Genomic DNA, 24,476 nt, shown 5'->3' with positions numbered 1-24,476 from the left:
TGTAATTGATGGTTTTCAATGTATGTGTTCTGTTGGGATTTTGTTGAAGGATTATGTGCTGAAATTGATGGTTTCAATGTGTGTGTTCTGCTAGAATTTATTGAAAGATTATATGTTGTAATTGATGGTTTTCTGGAATTTATTAAAAGATTATATGTTGTAATTGATGGTTTTCAATGTGTGTGTTATGCTGGGATTTTGTTGAAGGATTATGTGCTAAAATTGATGGTTTCGATGTGTGTGTTCTGCTGGAACTTAGTGACAGTGTATATGATGGGGTTGTTACAGCATATGTGATGTGTGTTCATGCCTAAAATGTGTGTTGTGTAGTGAAATTCTGATTCGCTACCAAAACTGCGTCGGCTGTAGAGAATTAGCATTCGCTGCTGAAACTGAGTCTCCTGAAATGAATTATTATTCGCTGTCGAATTGTGTGTTGTGCAACGAAACTCTGATTTGCTGCCGAAACTGTGTTGGTTATAACGAATTAGCATTTCCTGCGCTACAAGTTCTTTGGGGAAGGAGAACCCAGTTCGGCCTCTAAGATTGCCAAAAATTGCTCAAACATTGGATTGTTACTATCCACTAGTTATTGTCTTGATATTGAACTGTTATTGTCCGACCTCTCCTCAGAGTACTAACTATATCTAGATTTATAGAACTCCATTTCAAGCAAGATAGGTGATTAGTACTTAAAAGTGCATTTTTATCAAGGTTTTATATCATCATTTTACACTTGAAGTATCAATAACTCCTTAACTAAAGCATGTTTTATAATAACAAGTATGATAGGCACCTTTAATTTATGGTAAATGTTCATCTTAAATGCAGACCTATCACATAAATCAAAGGATTGCTTGATGAGTTCAACTACTGAAATTAGGAAGACAAAGAGAGGGTGGAGCTTAGAAAAGTGATGCTGGTTCGGTCCAAAGTGGAACACTGTTCAGTTATTGGGTCATATCTAAGACATAAACAGTGTTCCAGTTTGGACTGCACCAACATCTCTTTTCTAAGCTCCATCCTTCTTTATCTTCACAATTTTAGTAGTTGAATTCATCAATCAATCCTTTGATTTATGTGATAGACATGCATTTAAGATGAACATTTACCAGATATTAAGGCATTTTATAGTGAACTTGTTATTATAAAACATGCTTTAGTTAAGGAGTTATTGATACTTCAAGTGCAAAATGATGATATAAAACCTTGATAAACATGCATTTTTAAGTACTAATCACCTAAAAATTTCATGAGGAGTCCAAGATTTAAAAAGGTCGTTTTCAAGTCCAAATTGTAGCAATAATGGAGAAGTTCGAATCTGTCCTGCAGCCCAGATACTATTCATTGTTCAGCCCATATCTTGAGTTCTAGAAATCCAAATGACCTCAAATTGTTTTTCCTGGAAAGCTGAGACAATTTCCTAGAACTTTCATGAGTTAAGTCCGTTCAAATTCTGACGTTATCAATGACGTTTTATTCAAACAAGAAAATAAAGATTGTCACCAAGTCAAGATGTAGTCATCCACTCATTAATTAGTCATCAAATCAATAGTTTCAAATTTTATCCTATAAAATAAGGCATTTGTCATACATTTAGGCATCTTAGTGTTCAGATCAAGATCTTGCTCTTGCTCTCTTTCTTTGTATTTTGTAATGTTCAAGTTTTATTTTATGTTATATTAATCTCTTGTTTATGCTTTTCATTTGCTTTACTATACTTATATAATTATGTTCTTATCTTGTTTATTTATGTTTCTCTCTTTCATTATGTTTAGCTAAATTTATTATCTCAAGGTGAAAAGGTTACACTAATGGTGTAAGAATAAGTATAGTATAAACTCAACATGAACTTTCATGCTTGATACTAACATGTTTTGTATCTGTTATCTTATTCACTTTTAATACTTTACTTGTTAAATGGTTAATCTAGATTTATGTTGTATAACCCTTGGTACAACAAATACATGGCATTTTCATAGCCCAAACCATATGGTATAACCGACACCTGTGCTATGAAAGGAACTTGATTTGTTGTTAACATAAGTTATAATCATGAATGCTTGACAACATTTACAGGTATTAGCATTATTCGAATAAGATAACTAATGTAATCATGTTAACGATTTATAATTCGATTAGAACCTCCTTTGTGTGTGGTTTCTAGTTGAATAATAAGAGTTTATACAATATTTGTTTGAAATAACTTTAGTGGATCTTCTAACCTTGACAATTATTTTTATCATTGTTTAATCCTTATATCAATATCACATCTCAAAGCTCTCTTTATTATTATTAGTATTAGTATTAGTATTATTGTTGGTGTTGTTGTTACTGTTGTTGTTGTTGTTGTATTATTGTTATTTATAATTTATATAGTTAACCTCCTTGTGGTTCGACTCCGGTCTTGCCGGATTATTTATCACTTCAACACTCCTGCACTTGGGAGAAGACATCAATCTGTTGATCGTGTCACCTAAGACACGAGGCTACAAGTTCTCTAAAGGAAGAAGAACCATGTTCAAACATTGGATTACAGTCTTGATATTGACTTGTTACAGTCCGACCTCTCCTCAGATTGTTAACTATATCTAAAGTTATAGAACACAAATGTAAGCGAGATTGGTTTTAATAGAAAGCTAAGACATGAGGCTACGAGTTCTCTGAAGGAAAGAGAACCTAGCTCGGCCTCTAAGACAATCAAAATTGCTCAAAGATTGGATTGTTACTGTTCAATGGTTATTGTCTTGATATTGAACTGTTACAATGTGACCCCTCCTCAGATTGTTAACTATATCTAGAGTTATAGAACTCCATTTCAAGCGAGATTCATCTTGTTTGCAACCTAAGACACGAGGCTACAAGTTCTCTTAAGGAAGAAGAACCATGTTCTGCCTCTAAGATATAAATATTGCTCATCAACAAAAATTGGACTATTTGTGTCCAACTATTACTGTCTTGATATTGAACTATTATTGTCCAAACTTTTCTCAGATTATTAACTATATCTAGAGTTATACAATTCCATTTCAAGCGGCATTGGTATTGTTGGAAAGCTAAGACAAAAAGTTACAAGTTCTCTAAAGGAAGAAGAACCATATTCTACCTTTAAATTAGTCAAAATCGCTCATCAACAAACATTGGATTGCTTGTGTCCGGTTGGTATTGTCTTGATATTGAATTGTTATTGTCTGACCTCTTCTTAGATTGTTAACTATATATAGACTTATAGAACTCCATTTTTAAGCGAGATTGGTCCCGTTAGAAAGCTAAGACAAGTATTTACAAGTTCTCTAAAGGAAGGAGAACCCAGTTCTGCCTCTAAGACAATGAAAATTTCTCAAACATTGGACTGTTACTGTCCAATGGTTAATGTCTTGATATTGAATTGTTACTGTCTAACCTCTACTCTGATTGTTAACTATATCTAGAGTTATAGAACTCCATTTCAAGCAAGATTGATCTTGTTGGAAAGCTAAGACACGATGCTAAAAGTTCTTTGAGGAAAGAGAACCCAACCCTGCCTCTAAGACAATCAAAATTGCTCAAACATTGGATTGTTACTGTCGAACAGTTATTGTCTTGATATTGAACTATTACACTACGCCTCTCCTCAGATTGTTAACTATATCTAGAGTTATCGAACTCCATTTCAAGCAAGATTGATCTCATTGGAAACCTGAGAGACGATGCTACAAGTTCTCTGTAGGAAATAGAACCCTGTTTTGCCTTTAAGAAAATAAAAATTGCTCATCAACAAACATGGATTGTTTGTGTCCAACTATTACTATCTTGATATTGAACTCTTTTTGTCCTACCACTCCTTAGATTGTTAACTATATCAAGAGTTATAGAATTCCATTCCAAGTGAGATTGGTCTCGTCAGAAAGCTAAGACATGAAGCTACAAGTTCTCTAAGGGAAAAAGAACCATGTTCTACCTCTAAAACAGTTAAAATTGCTCATTAACAAACATTGGATTGTTTGTGTCCAAGTGTTAATGTCTTGATATTGAAGTGTTACTGTCCGACCTCTCCACAGATTGTTAACTATATATAAACTTATAGAACTCCATTTCAAGAGAGATAGGTCTCGTTGGAAAGCTAAGATAAGAAGCTACATGTTCTTTGAAGGAAGGAGAACCCAGTTTTGCCTTTAAGACAATCAAAATTGCTCAAACATTGGACCGTTACTGTCCAATGGTTACTGTCTTGATATTGAACTCTTACAGTGCAACCTCTCCTTAAATTGTTAACTATATCTAGAGTTATAGAACTCCATTTCAACGAGATTGATCTTCTTGGAAACCTAAGACACGATGCTAACAGTTCTATACATGAAGGAGAACCCAGCTCTGCCTCTAAGACAGTCAAAATTGCTCATCAACAAACATTGAACTGTTAGTGTCCAATTGTTATTGTCTTGATATTGAATTGTTACTATCCAACCTCTCATGAGATTGTTAACTATATATAGAGTTATAGAACTTCATTTCAAGCGAGATTGTTCTTATTGGAAAGTTAAGACACAAGGCTACAAGTTCTCTGAAGGAAGAAGAACCCACTTATGCCTCTAAGACAATCAAAATTGCTCCTCAACAAACATTGAAGTATTAGTGTTCAAATGTTACTATCTTGATATTAAATTGTTACTGTCTGACCTCTGCTGAGATTGTTACTATATCTAGAGTTATAGAACTCCATTTCAAGCCAGAATGGTCTTGTTGGAAGGCTAAGACACGAGGCTATAAGACAATCCAAATTGCTCAAACATTGGACTGTTTCTGTCCAACCATTACGGTCTTGATATTGAATTGTTACAGTCCAATCACTCCTCAAATTGTTAACTATATCTAGAGTTATAGAACTGCATTTCAAGCGAGATTGGTCTTGTTGGAAAGCTAAGACACGAAGCTATAAGTTCTTTCAAGGAAGGAGAACCCAATTTTGCCTCTAAGACAGTAAAAAAAGCTCATCAACAAACATTGGATTGTTTGTGTCTAACTGTAACTATCTAGATATTGAACTATTACTATATGATCTCTCCTCGGATTGTTAACTATATCTAGACTTATAGAACTCCATTTTGAGCGAGATTGGTCTAGTTGGAACGCTAAGACAAGGATCTCCAAGTTCTCTAAAGGAAGGAGAACCTAGTTTTGCCTCTAAGACAATCCAAATTTCTCAAACATTGGATTGTTATTGTCCAACGGTTACTCTCTTGATATTGAACTGTTAATTTCCAACCTATCCTCAGATTGTTAACTATATCTAGAGTAATAGAACTCTATTTCAAGCGATATTGATCTCGTTGGAAAGCTAAGACAAGAAGCTACAAGTTCTCTGAAGGAAGGAGAACCTAGCTTTGCCTCTAAGACAGTTAAAATTTCTCAAACATTGGACTATTATTGTCAAACAACTATTGTCTTGATAATGAATTGTTATTGTCCGACCTCTACTCGTATTGTTAACTATATCTAGAGTTATAGAACTGCATTTCAAACGAGATTGGTGTTGTTGGAAAGCTAAGACAAGGATCTCTAAGTTCTCCAAAGGAAGGAGAACCCAGTTTTGCCTATAAGATAGTAAAAAAGGCTCATCAACAAGCATTGGACTGTTTGTGTCCAACTGTTACTGTCTTGATATTGAATTGTTACTGTCCAACCTCTCCTCAGATTGTTAACTATATCTAGACTTATAGAACTCCATTTCAAGCGAGATTGGTCTCATTGGAAAGCTAAGACAAGGATCTCCAAGTTCTCTAAAGGAAGGAGAACCCAGTTTTGCCTCTAAAACAATCCAAATTTCTCAAACATTGGATTGTTACCGTCGAACGATTATTGTCTTGATATTGAACTGTTAATGTTCGACCTCTCCTCAGATTGTTAACTATATCTAAAGTATTAGAACTCTATTTCATGCGAGATTGATCTCGTTGGAAAGCTAAGACATGAGGCTATAAGTTCTCTAAAGGAAGGAGAACCTAGCTCTGCCTCTATACAGTCAAAATTTCTCAAACATTGGACTGGTATTGTCCAACGGTTACTGTCTTGATATTGAATTGTTATTGTTCGACCTCTATTCATATTGTTAACTATATCTAGAGTTATAAAACTACATTTCAATTGATATTGGTCTCGTTTAAAAGCTAAGATACGATGCTAAAAGTTCTATAAAGGAAAGAGAACCCCACAATGCCTCTAAGACAATTAAAATTGCTCAAACATTGGACTGTTGTTGTCCAACGGTTACTATCTTGATATTGAATTGTGAGTGTCCCACCTCTCTATAGAATTTTAACTATATCTAGAGTTATAGATCTACATTTCAAGCGAGTTAGGTCTCATTGGAAAGCTAATATATGATGCTACAAGTTCTCTAAAGAAAGGAGAACCCAGTTCTACCTCTAAGATAATCAAAATTGCTTATCAACAAACATTGGACTTTTTGTGTCCCAGTGTTAATGTCTTGATATTTAACAGTTACTGTCCGACCTCTCCTCAGACTGTTAGCTATATATAGACTTATAGAACTCCATTTGAAGTTAGATAATTCTCGTTGGAAAGCTAAGATAAGAAGCTACGTGTTCTCTGAAGGTAGGAGAACCTAGCTTTGCCTCTAAGACCGTCAAAATTGCTCAAATATTGGACTGTTACTGTCTAGCGGTTACTGTCTTGATATTGAATTGTTATAGTGCGACCTCTCCTCAGATTGTGAACTATATCTAGAGTTATAGAACTCCATTTTAAGTGAGATTATTCTCATTGGAAACCTGAGACACAAATCTAAAAGTTCTTTGAAGGAAGGAGAGCCCAGCTCTGCCTCTAATCACGACACTACCAAAGCTCTTTGCGAAGACTTGCAGAGATGGAACTCCAACTCTCCCTGGATTATCCTGGGTGACTTCAACTCTCTCTTATCTTAAGAGGATACACATAAGGGAGAGCTTGTATCCTGTATGAAGTTGCTGATTTCCGAACCTGTTGCTCTCTGTTAAGTCTTTCTGACCTCAACCTCATAGGAAGCCATTTCACCTGGACAAATGGGAAGATTTGAAGCAAGATTGATAGAGTCTTGATTAATCCTCACTGGCGAAGTCTTCAAAGATCTGTCCATGTCCATTTCAGCACCCAGGAGCCTTCTCTGATCATTCTCCCATATTGGCCTGTATTGGCCCTTAGTATCAACCAAGGGAAAGCTAACTTCAAGTTTTTCAACATATGGGTTGAACATCATAACTATAAACTTCTCCTCTTAGAACACTAGCATGCTGAGGTCTATGGCTCCCCAATGTATGTTCTATGTAGAAGGCTCAAGCTCCTTAAAGGTCCCTTAAAGCAGCTCAACAAACTTCATTTTGGCCACATCTCGGAGAGATTTCGTCAAGTTGAAACTGAACTGGAGTAGCACCAATCTTTACTTCAAGACCATAAGGACAATGTTTAATTGTTGACCTAGGACCACAAACTTCGCCTGGAGCTTGTCAATCTTAAATCATTGGAGAAAATGTTCGATAGTTAGAAATTGAAATGTAATTTTTTTTAATGATAGTGATAGAGGGACTAGTTTTTTCAATGCCTTGATGAACAAAAGCACAAAAGAACTTCATTCCTGCGATTCATTGTAGTGAAGGTTCCCTCACAATTTTAGCTAGTGAGGTAGGGGAGGTCTTTGTTAACTTCTTCCAGTAGCTTCTGAGTACTTCGAGAGCCAAATCCTCGTTTGGATGAGTCTGTTGTTTGTTGTGGTCCCTGTGTTAGTTCTTCTTTGCATACTTCCTTACTAGCAAATGTCTCTTCTAATGACATAAAAAAGGTTCTCTTTTGTATTGGTGACACCAAATCCCTGGGTCTTGATGGTTACTTTTCTTTTTTCTTCAAGAAATCTTAGGATGTGGTTGGTCAAGATCTTTGTGCTGCGGTGCAAGACTTCTTCCACTCTGGTTAGCTTCTCAAGCAGATCAATCATTATATTTATAGCTTTGGTTCCAAAGTCTCCTCATGTATCCAATGCCAATGACTTCAAACCCATTTCTTTTTGTAATGTAGTATACAAGATCATCTCAAAAATTATTGCTGACAGAAGGGGCGTGTTCTTGATGGCATCATCAATCCTAGGCAAAATGCCTTCCTGGGTGGTCGCCGCATGGCTGACAATATAAATAAAAAACAGGAGTTGCTCAGACACTATGAAAGGAAACGAACCTCCCCTAGATGCCTTATTAAAATTGATTTTCAAAAAGCCTTTGACTCTATTCAATGGCCTTTTCTGTGACATCTGCTTCTCCTTCTTGGCTTCCCTAACAGATTTGTGCATATAGTTATGACCTGTGTTGAAACATCTTCATACTCAGTTGCTATCAATGGTGAGCTCTTTGGGTTTTTCTCAGGTAGGTGTGGTGTGAGGCAGGGGGATCCGCTATCGCTATATCTATTCATCATTTGCATGGAATACCTCTCTCGGATGCTGAACTTAGCTTCTCAGAATCCTTCTTTTCGGTTTCACTCGAAACGCCAAGCACTTGGTCTCTCTCATATTTCCTTTGCTGATGATATTATTATGTTATGTTGAGGGGACAGGAATTCAGTTCAGGTGCTTCTCCAGTAATTGATGCTCTTTGGGCAAATGTTTGGCCTGAATATAAATATTTCCAAATCATCAATATACTTCAGTGGTGTAACTGCTCGTTTAAAGCAAACTATTTTAGCAAACACTAGGTTCTTTGAAGGTGCTTTCCCTTTCTTATACCTTGGAGTTCCTCTAAGCCCTCGCAGGCTTCTTGCAAACCAGTATTCCCCTCTTATACACAAACTAGAAGTTGTTATTCAAGGTTGGTTGGGTAAGCATCTCACCTATACAGGAATACTTGAGCTTATTAAGTCTGTATTTTATGGGATGGTTCAGTTCTGGGTCAGTATTTTCCCTATGCCACATGTTGTTATTAGGCAAATCACCTACCTTTGTACAAACTTCTTATGGACAGGTGATACCTGCAGAAGCAAGTTTGCTCTTATGGCTTGGAAAACCGTTTGTCTTCTGAAGAATGAAGGAGGTTTGGGTTTGCTTGATATCGAAGTGAGCAACAACTGTTTTATTGCCAAACACCTTTGGAACATTCATCTGAAGCAAGATTCCATTTGGATTAGATGGATTCATCACTTTTATCTAACCACACACTCCATTTGGAATGCCCATGCCCAAAGGACTTCCTCGCTGTTGTGGAAATCAATCATCCTTCTCAAAAACCAACTTGTTGAGCTATTCAGGGATCACCAACAAGTTATTGATTCACTGGCACGTTGGGCACAGAAAGAAGGTGGATTCACGCCTTATGGCTGACCATTTTTGGGAAGCTTCACACTAAGGATCGCTTAAGGTTCATTCACATTGACACCTTGTGCGTGTTCTGTAGGTAGGCAGAGGAAAGCCATTAGCATTTATTTTTTGGCTGCAACTGGACATTTTGGTTAAAACTAAGCTGGCGTATGTCTACCCTTAACAATATAGTGCAAGGTTTACCCTGTAAAAGGAAAACGTTGGTGCCGAGAATGCAAAGGGTTTCTCTCTATATCTTAGTCTACTTGATTTGAGAGGAAAGAAATAAAAGAACTTTTGATGATAAGAGTACTTCACCTGCCCTACTCTTTTGGAAGTTCCAAATCCTATTCTACATGATTCTCCACTTTCATGAGAAGGTTCATACCCTCATTAATGTTGCTTGGTAATTTTTTTGGTGGATAAGTCCTCTGCCTCGTTGGGCTGTTTCTGGATGCTGCTATGAGTTATAAGTATTTTGTGATCCTTCATTTATTGATGGGGGAAGCGATTGGTTATTCCAGTTGTCTCCCTAGCAAGGTGTATTTTTCACTTTGGAATTGTTGTTGTTCCTCTGCATGGCACATGCATACAATCTACAGAACACGCATTAACTGCTTCTTTTTCACTTTGGGTTGGAGGATATGCTTCTGACTGGCTATCTTTTACTTTCTGTCCGTGAAATGGATTTGCATATGTGTGGTCTTACACGTGGCTTTGTTTGCTGGATTTTTTTTTTATCAAATGTAAGAGATGTATAGATAAAAAAAAAAAAAAGCAAGACAAGCTTGTAGTACAAGCTAGAAACCAGCAGAACATTACATATATCAGCATAGGGAATAGACTCCCTGGAACAAACCATAGAAAACTCAAAAGACAAGTACAGGGGAACATTCTCCCTAGCACCAGCCAATTCGAGAAAAGTAATAAGATCCCATATACAGAAGCATGGACAACCCCCATGCAGGCAAAATGGAAAACCATAAGGCCTAGGGGAACATGGTCCCACAAAGTCAAACAATAAGCAACCAAAAACAGCATCAAAACAGCCTGGACCACTGACTTCCCTAATAGACCAGCATCAGCCAACCAAACCAGCAAGAGAATCTGTAGTAGGGGAACCAGCAGCAAGAAACATCCCACAACCGGTGCATGAAGCTTAGCATAATAGAGCTGCACAGTGCAACTACACAAGCTCTTCTGTTGTAAGCCAGAAGAACATACTCAAAGGCAACCCTACTCTAGCTGTAAAGAGTAATAAACCCAGTTGTAGCTTTAAAAAGCTTAGCAAACAACCTGTATATAGCCGCAACAAGACTAGCAAAAGCTAGCATAAAATCCAGCAGCCAGCTATAAAGAGCAAGACTGCTCCACTAAGGGCCAAACCTGCACCTAAAATCCAGCACATACAAAATCCATAGACCCTCTTAATAAAGGGTAACATAGTGAGCTGCATATAGCAGCACCAAACCATCAACCTCAAACAAATATAAGGGATCATAGCAGCCAAGCTACATAGAGCGGAAAAACAAGAGCCACTCATCAACTCTAGCAATCCTAACAAAGCAGCAGCAAGAAACATCCCACAACTAGTGCATAAAAAAAACTGCACAATGCAGCTACACAATCTCTTCTGTTGCAAACCAGAAGAACAAACTCAAAGGCAACCATACTCCAGCTGTAAAGATAGAGTAATAAACCCAGCTGTAGTTTAAGAGCTGTAGCAAACAACCTACATATAGCAGCAACAAGACTAGCAAAAGCCAGCATAAATTCCAGCAGCCACCTACAAAGAACAAGGCTGCTCCGCTGAGGGCCAAACCTGCACCCAAAAGCCAACACATGCAAAAACCATAGACCCTCGTAGAACCAGAACCTAGAGGGTAACATCAGCAGAGAGCCACATTCCGTTTGCTTAACCATATCAACTCTAGTTAATATGTTGGCTGGATTTTTCAGTTTCTGGTTGATGTTGTTGTCCTTGGTTCGTTGTCTTGTCTGCTTGTATGACATCTGTCTCCTTTGTTTGGCTTCATTTATCTATTCTAGACTTCAATTTTGCTTGTTGTGGTGCATGGCTTACTAAGGTGGGGGCTTGCTCCCTGTGCAGGTTCTTCTTGTAAAATTATTTTTGGTTCTTAAGATGCCTCTATGTCGTGTCTTTTGCTTTGAGTTAGGTTCGGAACCCTATCTAGGTTCCTCTCGTAACCATTGTATGTTTGTTTGGTATTTGTTAATTTGTTGTATTGGTCTCAAAAGGGAGCTTGTTCCCTTTTTGATATTCCTGTATTTGAACTTGTTGGTTTACTAGCAATGTATATATTTTTTCGATTCTTTATACACTTACATTTTGATCAAAAAATTTTTTTGTCAAACATTAGACTATTATTGTCAAATGGTTACTGTCTTGATATTGAACTGTTATTGTCTGACCTCTCCTTATATTGTTCAATATATCTAGAGTTATAGAACTTCATTTCAAGCGAAATTGATCTCATTGGAAATCTAAGACATAAAGCTACAAGTTCTTTATAGGAAGGAGAACCCAGCTCTGCCTCTAAACCAGTCAAAATTGTCAAACATTGGACTATTATTGTCCAATGGTTACTGTCTTGATATTGAACTATTATTGTTGGACCTCTTCTTAGATTGTTAACTATATCTAGAGTTATAGAACTCCACTTCAAGCGAGATTGGTCTCGTTGGAAAGCTAAGACATGAGGCTACAAGTTATCTGAAGGAAGGAGAACCCAATTATGCCTCTAAGATAGTTAAAATTTCTCAAACATTGGACTATTACTATACAACGATTATTGTCTTGATATTGAATTCTTACTGTCCGACCTCTACTCATATTGTTAACTATATCTAGAGTTATATAACAGCATTTCAAGTGAGATTGGTCTCCTTGGAAAGCTAAGACACAATGCTAAAACTTTTTTGAAGGAAGGAGAACCTAGCTCTGCCTCTAAACCAGTCAAAATTGTTAAACATTGGACTATTATTGTCAAATGGTTACTGTCTTGATATTGAACTGTTATTGTCTGACCTCTCCTTATATTGTTCAATATATCTAGAGTTATAGAACTTCATTTCAAGCGAAATTGATCTAATTGGAAATCTAAGACATAAAGCTACAAGTTCTTTATAGGAAGGAGAACCCAGCTCTGCCTCTAAACCGGTCAAAATTGTCAAACATTGGACTATTATTGTCCAATGGTTACTGTCTTGATATTGAACTATTATTGTTGGACCTCTTCTTAGATTGTTAACTACATCTAGAGTTATAGAACTCCACTTCAAGCGAGATTGGTCTCGTTGGAAAGCTAAGACATGAGGCTACAAGTTATCTGAAGGAAGGAGAACCCAATTATGCCTCTAAGATAGTTAAAATTTCTCAAACATTGGACTATTACTATACAACGATTATTGTCTTGATATTGAATTCTTACTGTCCGACCTCTACTCATATTGTTAACTATATCTAGAGTTATATAACAGCATTTCAAGTGAGATTGGTCTCCTTGGAAAGCTAAGACACAATGCTAAAACTTTTTTGAAGGAAGGAGAACCTAGCTCTGCCTCTAAACCAGTCAAAATTGTTAAACATTGGACTATTATTGTCCAATGGTTACTGTCTTGATATTGAACTATTATTGTCAGACCTCTTCTTAGATTGTTAACTATATCTAGAGTTATAAAACTCCACTTCAAGCGAGATTGGTCTTGTTGGAAAGCTAAGACATGAGGCTACAAGTTCTTTGAAGGAAGGAGAACCCAATTATACCTCTAAGACAATTAAAATTTCTCAAACATTGGGCTATTACTATACAACGATTATTATCTTGATATTGAATTGTTACTGTCCGACCTCTACTCATATTGTTAACTATATCAAGAGTTCTATAACAGCATTTCAAGCGAGATTGGTCTCCTTGGAAAGCTAAGACACGATGATAAAAGTTTTCTGAAGGAAGGAGAACCCAGCTCTACCTCTAAACCAGTCAAAATTGTCAAACATTAGACTATTACTGTCCAATGGTTACTGTCTTGATATTGAACTGTTATTGTCGAACCTCTCTGATTAGTACTTAAAAGTGCATATTTATCAAGGTTTTATATCATCATTTTGCACTTAAAGTATCAATAACTCCTTAACTAAAGCATGTTTTATAATAACAAGTCTAATACTATAAAATGCCTTAATATATGGTAAATGTTCATCTTAAATGCAGGCCTATCACATAAATCAAAGGATTGGTTGATGAGTTCAAGTATGGAAATTGAAAGGACAAAGAGAGGGCCAAACTTAGAAAAGAAATGTTGGTGCAGTCCAATTTGTATGGTATTACCTACACCTGTGCTATGAAAGGAACTTGATTTGTTGTTAACTTAAGTTAGCATCATGAATTCCTGACAATATTTAAAAGTTTGGTGTTACTTAAATAAGATAATTAATATGATCATGTTAATAATTTATAATGAGCTATTAATGAGAAATCATCCGATTGGAACCTCCTTTATGTGTGGTTTCCAATCGAATAATAAGAGTTTATACTATACTTGTTTGAAATACCATTAGTAGATCCTCTAACCTTGACATTTTTTTTATCATTGTTTAATCCTTACATTAATCTTCCATCTCAAAGTTCTCATCACTTCTTCTTTTTCTTCTCTTTATTATTATTATTTACATTCTTGTTATATTTTATGTACATTAAGTATGGTCTGTGTTTGATTAAGGATCCTGACATTGTTGGTCTTGCCTTGTTCATTCGCATCATAAATCTATTTATATTATAATATATCTCTTTCATCTTTTCATAAAATTAGTATATAGGCTAGAAACCTGTGACCCGATCTTTTAAACCATTTTCAGGTATAACAATGCCACGTACTGAGTATTACCACTATTATTATTATTATTATTACTACTATTACTATTATTGTTGTTATTGTTGTTATTATTGTCATTATTGTTGTTGTTGTATTGTTATTTATAATTTATACAATTAACCTCTCTGTGGTTCGACCCCGGTATTGTCGGGTTATTTATTACTTCGACACTCCTGCACTTAGGAGAAGACATCAATCTTTTGGTCGTGTCAAGTTTTTGGTGTCGTTGTCGGGGCGGTAAATTCTTGTACAAATTATAGTATTTATTTTGTTTTCTCTTTTCACTTTTCTTGTATCTAACTTTGTTTCTTTTTCTTTTGTTTTCTTCTTCCTTTTATTCTCTCTCTACACGTGCATGAGTGTTTGGTCATGTACATTAAGTGGTAGACCTTGTAGGGTATCCTCATCATTTTCAGAAAATATGGCCAAAGAAGATAACCAGTCACTTCATAATGAGAATAATGAGAATAATGAGAATAACCGTGTTAGGACACTTAGAGACCACATGTATCCCACAAGAACAAGTGCACCCTCATGCATAGTTTTTCCTCCTGATGCATCTCATTTTAATTTTAAGCCAGGCATTATTCAACTTTTACCTTATTTTCATGGCTTAGATTTAGAAAATCCATACTTGCATTTGAGAGAATTTGAAAAAGTTTGTAACACCTATAATGACTTAAATTGTAGCATGAATACCATTAGATTAAAGCTTTTTCCTTTTTCATTAAAAGATAAAGCTAAAACATGGCTACAAAATCTTGGGTCAGGATCCATTCGTGCTTAGGATGAAATGCAACAACAATTTTTAAAGAAGTTTTTTCCATCTCACAGAACCAACTCTTTCAAAAGACAAATCATCACTTTCACTCAAAAACCAGGTGATACATTTTACCAATGTTGGGATAGGTGAAACATTTTTCTTTCAAGGAATGCCTCCATGAACAAGCCCATGCTTTAAACAGTTTCCAAAGGCCCAATCATAACCCATACTTGCAAACATACAACCCTGGTTGGAGAAATCACCAAAATTTCAGTTGGAAGAGTGATAACAATAATGCACAAACTTCCCAACCATCGTTTCAAGCACAACATAATTTCCAAAATTCTCATGGATATGCACCTCCTTATGCTCCACCTCCTAGAAGAAATCTTGAGGAAACATTGCATGCATTCATTGAAAAGCAAGAGACAATCAACACTCAACTTGCTCAAAGCATGACAAATTTTAAAGATGCTCTTGCAAAATTCACATCTGCTCTCAGTTTTCAAGAAAAAGGTAAGTTTCCATCTCAACCACAACAAAATAAAGGTAAGTTTCTAGAGTTATAGAACTCCATTTCAAGTGTGATTGGTCTCGTTGGAAAGTTAAGACATGAAACAACAAGTTCTCTGTAGGAAGAAGATCCCTACTCTGCCTCTAAAACAATCAAAATTGCTCATCCACAAACATTGGACTGTTTGTGTCAGCTGTTACTGTCTTAATATTGAATTGTTACTGTTCGACGTCTTCTCAGATTGTTAACTATATCTAGAGTTATAGAATTGCATTTCAAGCGAGATTGATCTCGTTGGAAAGCTAAGATATGATGCTAAAAGTTCTTTGAGGATGGAGAATCTAACTCTGCTTCTAAGACAGTCAAAATTGCTCAAACATTGGACTGTTACTGTCCAACGGTTACTGTCTTGATATTGACATGTTATTGTCCGACCTATCCTGAGATTGTTAACTATTTCTAGAGTTATAGAAGTCCATTTCAAGCGAGATTGGTCTCGTTGGAAAGCTAAGACAGGAGGCTATTATTACTCTGAAGGAAGGAGAACCCAGTTCTGCCTCTAGGACAGTCAAAATTGCTCATCAACAAACTTTGGACTGTTACTGTCCAACAATTATTGTCTTGATATTGAACTGTTACTGTCCAACCTCTACTCATATTTTTAACTATATCTAAAGTTATATAACTCCATTTCAAGCCATATTAGTATCGTTGAAAAGCTAAGACATGAGGCTACAAGTTCCATAAAGGAAGGAGAATGCAACTCTGCCTCTAAGATAGTCACAATTGCTCAAACATTGGACTATTACTATCCAACGGTTACTGTCTTGATATTGAACTGTTATTTTCTGACCTCTCTTTATATTAATGCAATATCTAGAGTTGTAGAATTCCATTTCAAGCGAGATTGGTCATGTTAGAAAGCTAAGACACGAGGCTACAAGTTCTCTGAAGGAAAGAGAACCAAGTTTTGCCTCTAAGACAGTCAAAATTTCTCAAACATTGGACTATTATTGTACAAGGATTACTGTCTAGATATTGAATTCCTATTGTCCGACATTTACTCATATTGTTAACTATATCTAGATTTCTAGAACTGCATTTCAAGTGAGATTAGTCTCGTTGCAAATCTAATACATGAAGCTACATGCTCTCTGAAGGAAGGAGAACCCAGCTATGCCTCTAAGACAATTAAAATTTCTCAAACATTGGATTGTTATTGTATAACGGTTACTGTCTTAATAATGAACTATTACTTTCCGACTTTTACTCACATTGTTAACTATATATAGAGTTATTAAACTACGTTTCAAGCGAGATTGGTCTCGTTGGAAAGCTAAGACAAGAGGCTACAAGTTCTCTGCATGGAGTAGAAACCAATTCTGTAAATCCCGAGAAAAAAAATAAAAATCAAGGCTAGATTAAATTTAAAAGAAATAAACTAAACTAGAAAGAAGTGGGGGCAAAACAAATACACTTAAAGAAGATGGAGCCTAAATGCAAATAAGAATAATTAGAGAGCATAAGTACTCCTTTTGTCATAAAAAAAAAAAAACAGATCTGGAGATAACATAAAGAAAGAAAAGAGGGAGTTTTATGTTCATTTTTACAAACCATCCAAGATTAAGGGTTGTAGGTAAAATAAAACACTGGTAGGAAAGAGGTTAACATGAAGAGAAGAGGGAAGGGTCAGCTGCCATTAAAAAAAAAAAAAAAAAAAAGGGATCAAAACTTTGATGCGTATTGGGTAAGGTATTCTAAACCTGTTTTTATGAGTCATTTCAAGTTGATTTTGAATTGATGCCTGGATGTTAAACTATAGATTTTAGTTAGACTTAAATTGAGGAAAAAGTATGAGTTACTAAATTAAAGAACTTCTTGTGTTGTGTGTAAATGGAAAGGCTGACGAATCTGGACAGTTTTGTCTCTTGATTTTCAAGAGATTTCGGGTAGGAGGATGAAAGAATTAGGATCAGATTCCTTATAGAAATTGTAGTTTTGAATGTTGGCTAATTAATGAAATTGGTCTTACTCAATTTGGAGTTATAGAACTCCCGTTATGGGTCACCAAATGAGACAGTGACAGTTCAAAAATATCTAGACAGTAACAGTTCAAAAATGTCTAGACAATAACAATTCAAAAATGTCTAGACAGTAATAGTTCAAAAATGAGACAGTGACAGTTCAAAAATGTCTAGACAGTAACAGTTCAAAAATGAGACAGTGACAGTTCAAAAATATCTAGACAATGACAGTTCAAAAATGAGACAGTAACAGTTCAAAAATGAGACAGTAACAGTTCAGATTTTAAGTAGAAATAATTCAAATATATGTATAAAGAAATGATGACTGAAAGAAAGACTTATTGGTTGTTGATATATTTATAATAAAACATATTCGTGAGTGAGAAGAACTTATGGGATAAACCTGTGAATTTCAGGAGGGACCACAGGCGTGGGGCAATAACAACGCAGCAGCAGGGGAGTACAAATAGAGCTTCTATTTCAGGTAGGTGAATCGCACCTATACTTCCTAGTTAATTTCCATGATTTACCAATGTGAAATGTGAATTTCTGAATGTATGGGTATTCAAGGTGAAAAGTTGTGTAAATTGTCAAATGATAAAATTATCACTGACAAAGGAAATATGAGAAGTGCTATTTGAGGCGTAAACTAGCATACATTTAGTGTATATTAGGATCCCGGGTAATGGGATCACCATGTATCGGCTAGCATACATTTAGTGTATGTTAGGATCCCGGGTAATGGGATCATCATGTATGGACTAACATACATTTAGTGTATGTTAGGATCCCGGGTAAGGCGATCACCATGTATGGACTAGCATATATTTAGTGTATGTTAGGATCCCGGATAAGGGGATCACCTTGGAATGACTCATATGGAGTGATGGTGATGGTACTGGTGATATTGGTATCGGTAATGTGATAAGCAAAAAAAAAATGATCATGTTCAATCTCTCATAGAGTATATAATGAAGGTTGAAAGTGGCAGAGGGAACAATTAATAATAGTTGGACAATGAAGGGATTATAATAATAATAAAAAAGAAAACTAGAAGGGAGAGGCAAATGAACTATGAATACATGTTACTTTATTAAATTGTTAGATGTTCATGTTGTCATATTTATTGTAATATTCACCTTTCAATAATATGTATTTTGTTTCAGGATCATCACATGCATGACAAGAGTAGGTCCTAGCTTATGCTCCTTTCTTGTAATCTAGTTTCTAGGGAGTATACCCTTGTATTTTGTAAATATGAAAATGTTTGTATAACTTAATTTGTATAATTAATGTTTAAACTTGACTGAATGAATGTAACCATGTAGTTCATATAATCATGCTTTATGCCGATGTAATTATACTTATTTATTTTTTTATCTATTCATAATGATATCTTGTTATATAATGCATATCGTAAATATTGTGGTTGATAAAAGTGGGTATAAGTGTGGAAATTGAAAACCCATGATGATTGGGTCAGGAATTGAGTTATGAGATACGAGCTATTAGAAGTGTAAATAAATTCATGTCAATAACCTCGGACCTTCCGGTATCATGAACATATATGTATATATATATAAAAAAAAAAATTATTATGTGTTTTTTTTTTTTCGATTGATATGAGATTGTCGTTTTATCCCGAAATGGGGGATGCTACAAATTCTGCCTCTAAGAAAGTCAAAATTTATCAAACATTCGACTATTACTATCCAACGGTTACTGTATTGATTTTGATTTGTTACTGTCCAACCTTTAGTCATATTATTAACTATATCTACAGTTATAGAACTGCATTTCAAGCGAGATTGGTCTTCTTGGAAAGCTAAGACACGTTGCTAAAAGTTCTCTGTATGAAGGAGAACCCAGCTCTGCCTCTAAACCAATCAAAATTGTCAAACATGGGACTACTACTGTCCAACAATTACTATCTCAATATTGAATTGTTATTGTAAGACCTCTCCTTAGATTGTTAACTATATCTAGAGTTATAAAACAACATTTCAAGCGAGATTGGACTTGTTGGAAAGCTAATACACGAGGCTACAAGTTCTCTGAGGAAGGAGGACCTAGTTTTGCCTCTAAGACTATCAAAATTTCTCAAACATTGGACTATTACTGTACAACGATTACTGTCTTTATATTGAATTCTTATTGTCTCACCTCTACTCATATTGTTAATTGTATCTAGAGTTCTATAACTGTATTTCAAGCAAGATTAGTCTCGTTGGAAAGTTAAGACACAAAGCTACATACTCTCTGAAGGAAGGAGAACCTAGCTCTACCTTTAAGACAATCAAAATTTCTCAAACATTGGACTGTTATTGTATAACAGTTACTGTCTTGATGTTGAGCTATTACTGGTCGACCTCTACTCATATTGTTAACTATAACTAGAGTTATTGAACTATGTTTCAAGTGAGATTGGTCTCATTAAAAAGCTAAGACACAAGGCTACAAGTTCTCTACAGGAAGGAGAAACCAGTTCTGCATCTAAGAAAGTCAAAATTTATCAAACATTAGACTTTTACTGTCCAACGGTTACTGTATTGATTTTGATTTATTACTGTCCGACCTCTAGTCATATTGTTAACTATATCTAGAGTTATAGAACTGCATTTCAAGTGAGATTGGTTTCTTTGGAAAGCTAAGACACGATGCTAAAAGTTCTCTGAAGGAAGGAGAACCTAGCTATGCCTCTAAGACAGTTGAAATTGCTCAATCATTGGATTATTATTGTCCAACGGTTACTGTCTTGTTATTGTCCAACCTCTACTCATATTTTTAACTTTATCTAGAGTTATAGAACTCCATTTCAAGCGAGATTAGTCTTGTCGGAAAGCTAAGACACGAGGCTACAAGTTCTCTGATGGAAGGAGAACACAGTTCTGCCTCTAAGACAACCAAAGCCTCTCAAACATTGGATTTTTATTGTCCAACAGTTATTGTCTTGATATTGAGCTCTTACTATTCGACCTCTGCTTAGATTTTTAATGATTAATATCTTGATATTGAACTGTTACTATTTGACCTCATCTTAGATTGGTAACTATATCAAAAGTTATAAAACTCCAATTCAAGCGAGATTGGTCATGTTGGAAAGCTAAGACACAAGGCTACATGTTCTTTGATGAAGGAGAACCCAGTTCTGCCTTTAAGACAATCACATTGCTCAAACATTCGACTGTTACTATCTATCGGTTACTGTCTTGATATTGAATTGTTATTATCCATCCTCTACTCAGATTTTTAACTATATCTAGAGTCATAGAATTGCATTTCAAGCAAGATTGGTCTTCTTGGAAAGCTAAGACACGAGGCTACATGCTCTCTAAAGGAAGGAGAACCCATCTCTGCCTCTAAGACAGTCACATTGCTCAGACATTCGACTCTTACTATCCATCGGTTACTGTTTTGATATTGAATTGTTATTGTCCATCCTCTACTCAGATTTTTAACTATATCTAGAGTCATACAATTGCATTTCAAGCAAGATTGGTCTTATTGGAAAGCTAAGACATGAGGCTACATGCTCTTTGAAGGAAGGAGAACCCATCTCTGCCTCTAAGATAGTCAAAATTTCTCAAACATTGGATTGTTATTATATAACGTTTACTATCTTGATATTGAACTATTACTGTCCGACCTCATCTCAGATTGGTAACTATATCTAAAGTTACAGAATTCCATTTCAAGCAAGATTGGTCTCGTTGGAAAGCTAAGACACTAGGCTACAAGTTCTCTTAAGGAAGGAGAACCTTGTTTTGCCTATAAGAAAGTAAAACTTTATTAAAGATTGGACTATTATTGTCTAACGGTTAGTGTCTTGATATTGAACTGCAATTGTCCGACCTCAACTCATATTTTTAACTATATCTAGAGGTATAGAATTTCATTTCAAGCAAGATTGGACTTATTGGAAAGCTAAGACGCGAGGCTACATGCTCTCTAAAGGAAGGAGAACCCAGCTCTGGCTCTAAGACAATCAAAGTTTCTTCAACATTGGACTGTTATTGTATAACGGTTACTACCTTGATATTGAACTGTTACTCTCCAACCTCATCTCAAATTGGTAACTATATCAAGAGTTATAGAACTTCAATTCAAGCGAGATTGGTCTTGTTGGAAAGCTAAGACACGAGGCTACAAGTTCTCTGAAGGAAGGAGAACCCTGTTTTTCCACTAAGAAAGTAAAACTTTATCAAACGTTGGACTATTACTGTCTTGTATTGAACTGCTACTGTTCAACCTTTACTCATATTTTTAACTATATCTAGTGGTATAGAACTCTATTTAAAGCGAGATTGGTCTTGTTGGAAAGCTAAGACACTAGGCAACAAGTTCTCTTAAGGAAGGAGAACCCTATTTTGCCTCTAAGACAGTAAAACTTTATCAAACATTGGACTATTATTGTCCAACGGTTATTGTCTTGATATTGAACTGCTATTGTCCGACCTCAACTCATATTTTTAACTATATCTGGAGTTATAGAATTTCATTTCAAGCAAGATTGGACTTATTGGAAAGCTAAGACGCGAGGCTACATGCTCTCTAAAGGAAGGAGAACCCAGCTCTGGCTCTAAGACAATCAAAGTTTCTTAAACATTGGATTGTTATTGTATAACGGTTACTACCTTGATATTGAACTGTTACTGTCCGACCTCATCTCAGATTGGTAACTATATCAAGAGTTATAGAACTCCAATTCAAGTGAGATTGGTCTCGTTGGAAAGCTAAGACACGAGGCTACAAGTTCTCTGAAGGAAGGAGAACCCTGTTTTGCCACTAAAAAAGTAAAACTTTATCAAACGTTGGACTATTACTGTCTTGTATTGAACTGCTACTGTTCAACCTTTACTCATATTTTTAACTATATCTAGTGCTATAGAATTCCATTTCAAGCGAGATTGGTCATGTTGGAAAGCTAAGACACTAGGCTACAAGTTCTCTGAAGGAAGGAGAACGCAGTGCTGCCTTTAAGACAGTCAAAATCTCTCGAACATTGGATTTTTATTGTCCAACGGTTATTGACTTTATATTGAACTGTTACTCTTTGACCTATACTTAGATTTTTAACCATATTTAGAGTTATAGAACTGCATTTCAAGCGAGATTGGTCATGTTGGAAATCTAAGACACGAGGCTACATGTTATCTAATGAAGGAGAACCCAGTTCTGCCTCTAAGACAGTCATATTGCTCAAACATTCGACTATTACTATCCATCAGTTACTTTTTTGATATTGAATTGTTATTGTCCGTCCTCTACTCAGTTTTTTTTAACTATATCTAGAGTTATAGAACTCCATTTCAAGCATGTTTGGTCTCATTAGAAAGGTAAGACACGAGGCCACATCTTGTTAGAAGGAAGGAGACCTAGCTCTGCCTCTAAGACATTCAAAATTTCTCAAAAATTGGACTCTTATTGTATAACAGTTATTGTCTTGATATTGAACTATTACTGTCCGACCTTGCCTCACATTGGTAACTATATCTAGAGTTATATAACTATATTTCAAGCGAGATTGGTCTCCTTGGAAAGCTAAGACATGATGCTAAAAGTTCTATGAAGAAAGGAGAACTCAGCTCTGCCTCTAAGAAAATCAAAATTGCTCAAACATTGGATTGTTACAATCCAATGATTACTATTATTAACTATATATAGATTTATAAAACTCAATTTCAAGTGAGATTGGTCGCATTGGAAAGCTAAGACATGAGGCTACAAGTTCTCTAAAGGAAGGAGAACCCAATTTTGCCTCTAAGAAAGTAAAAAATTATCAAACATTGGAATATTATTGTCCAACGTTTACTGTATTTATTTTGAATTGTTACTGTTCGACCTCTACTCATATTGTTAACTATATCTAGAGTTATAAAACTGCATTTCAAGAAATATTGGTCTCCTTGGAAAGCTAAGACACGATGCTAAAAGTTATTTGAAGAAAGGAGAACCCAGCTCTGCCTCTAAGACAATCAAAATTGCTTAAACATTTGATTGTTACAATCCAATGATTACTATTAATAACTATATCTAAATTTATAAAACTCCATTTCAAGCGAGATTGGTCTCATTGGAAAGCTAAGACACAATACTAGAAGTTCTCTGAAGGAAGAAGAACCTAGTTCTGCCTCTAAAACAGTCAAAATTGCTCAAACATTGGACTGTTATTGTATAATGTTTACTGTCTTGATATTGAATTGTTATTGTCTGACATCTCCTTATATTAATACTATATCTAGAGTTGTAGAACTCCATTTCAAGCGAGATTGGTCTCATTGGAAAGCTAAGATAGGAGGCTATAAGTACTCTAAAGGAAGGAGAACCAAGTTCTGCCTCTAAGACAGTCAAAATCTCTTAAACATTGGATTGTTAATGTCTAACGGTTACTGTCTTTATATTGAATTATTACTATTCAACCTCTACTTAAAGCTTTAACTATATCTAGAGTTATAGAACTGCATTTCAAGCGAGATTAGTCATGGTGGAAAGCTAAGACACGAGGCTACATGTTCTTTAAAAGAAGGAGAACCCAGTTCTACCACTAAGACAGTCAATATTGCTCAAACATTCGACTATTACTGTCTTGATATTGAACTATTACTATTCATCCTCTACTCATATTGTTTACTATATCTAGAGTTATAGAACTGCATTTCAAGCAAGATTGGTCTCATTAGAAAGCTAATACACGAGGCTACATGTTCTCTAAAGGAAGGAGAACAAACTCTGCCTCTAAGACAATAAAAAATTCTCAAACACTGGATTGTTATTGTACAATGGTTATTATCTTGATATTGAATTGCTACTATCCGACATCGCCTTAGATTGGTAACTATATCTAGAGTTATAGAACTCCATTTCAAGCGAGATTGGTCTCATTGGAAACCTAAGACACGAGCCTACAAGTGATGGAAGGAGAGCCCATTTCTGCTTCTAGGACAATCACAATTGCTCATCAACAAA

At 35.5% G+C, this 24,476-nt stretch overlaps 1 pseudogene; it reads right to left on the bottom strand.

The window, feature by feature from the left end:
• Window positions 1-24,476, bottom strand: part of LOC140954777 (uncharacterized) — a 165,184-nt pseudogene that overhangs the window by 96,675 nt on the left and 44,033 nt on the right.

The sequence above is a fragment of the Populus alba genome, chromosome 17 (genome assembly GCF_005239225.2).
Source record: "Populus alba chromosome 17, ASM523922v2, whole genome shotgun sequence".
Classification (NCBI taxonomy): Eukaryota; Viridiplantae; Streptophyta; class Magnoliopsida; order Malpighiales; family Salicaceae; genus Populus; species Populus alba.
Note: the sequence above shows the minus strand (reverse complement) of the source record. Positions and strands in the feature narration are given on the sequence as shown.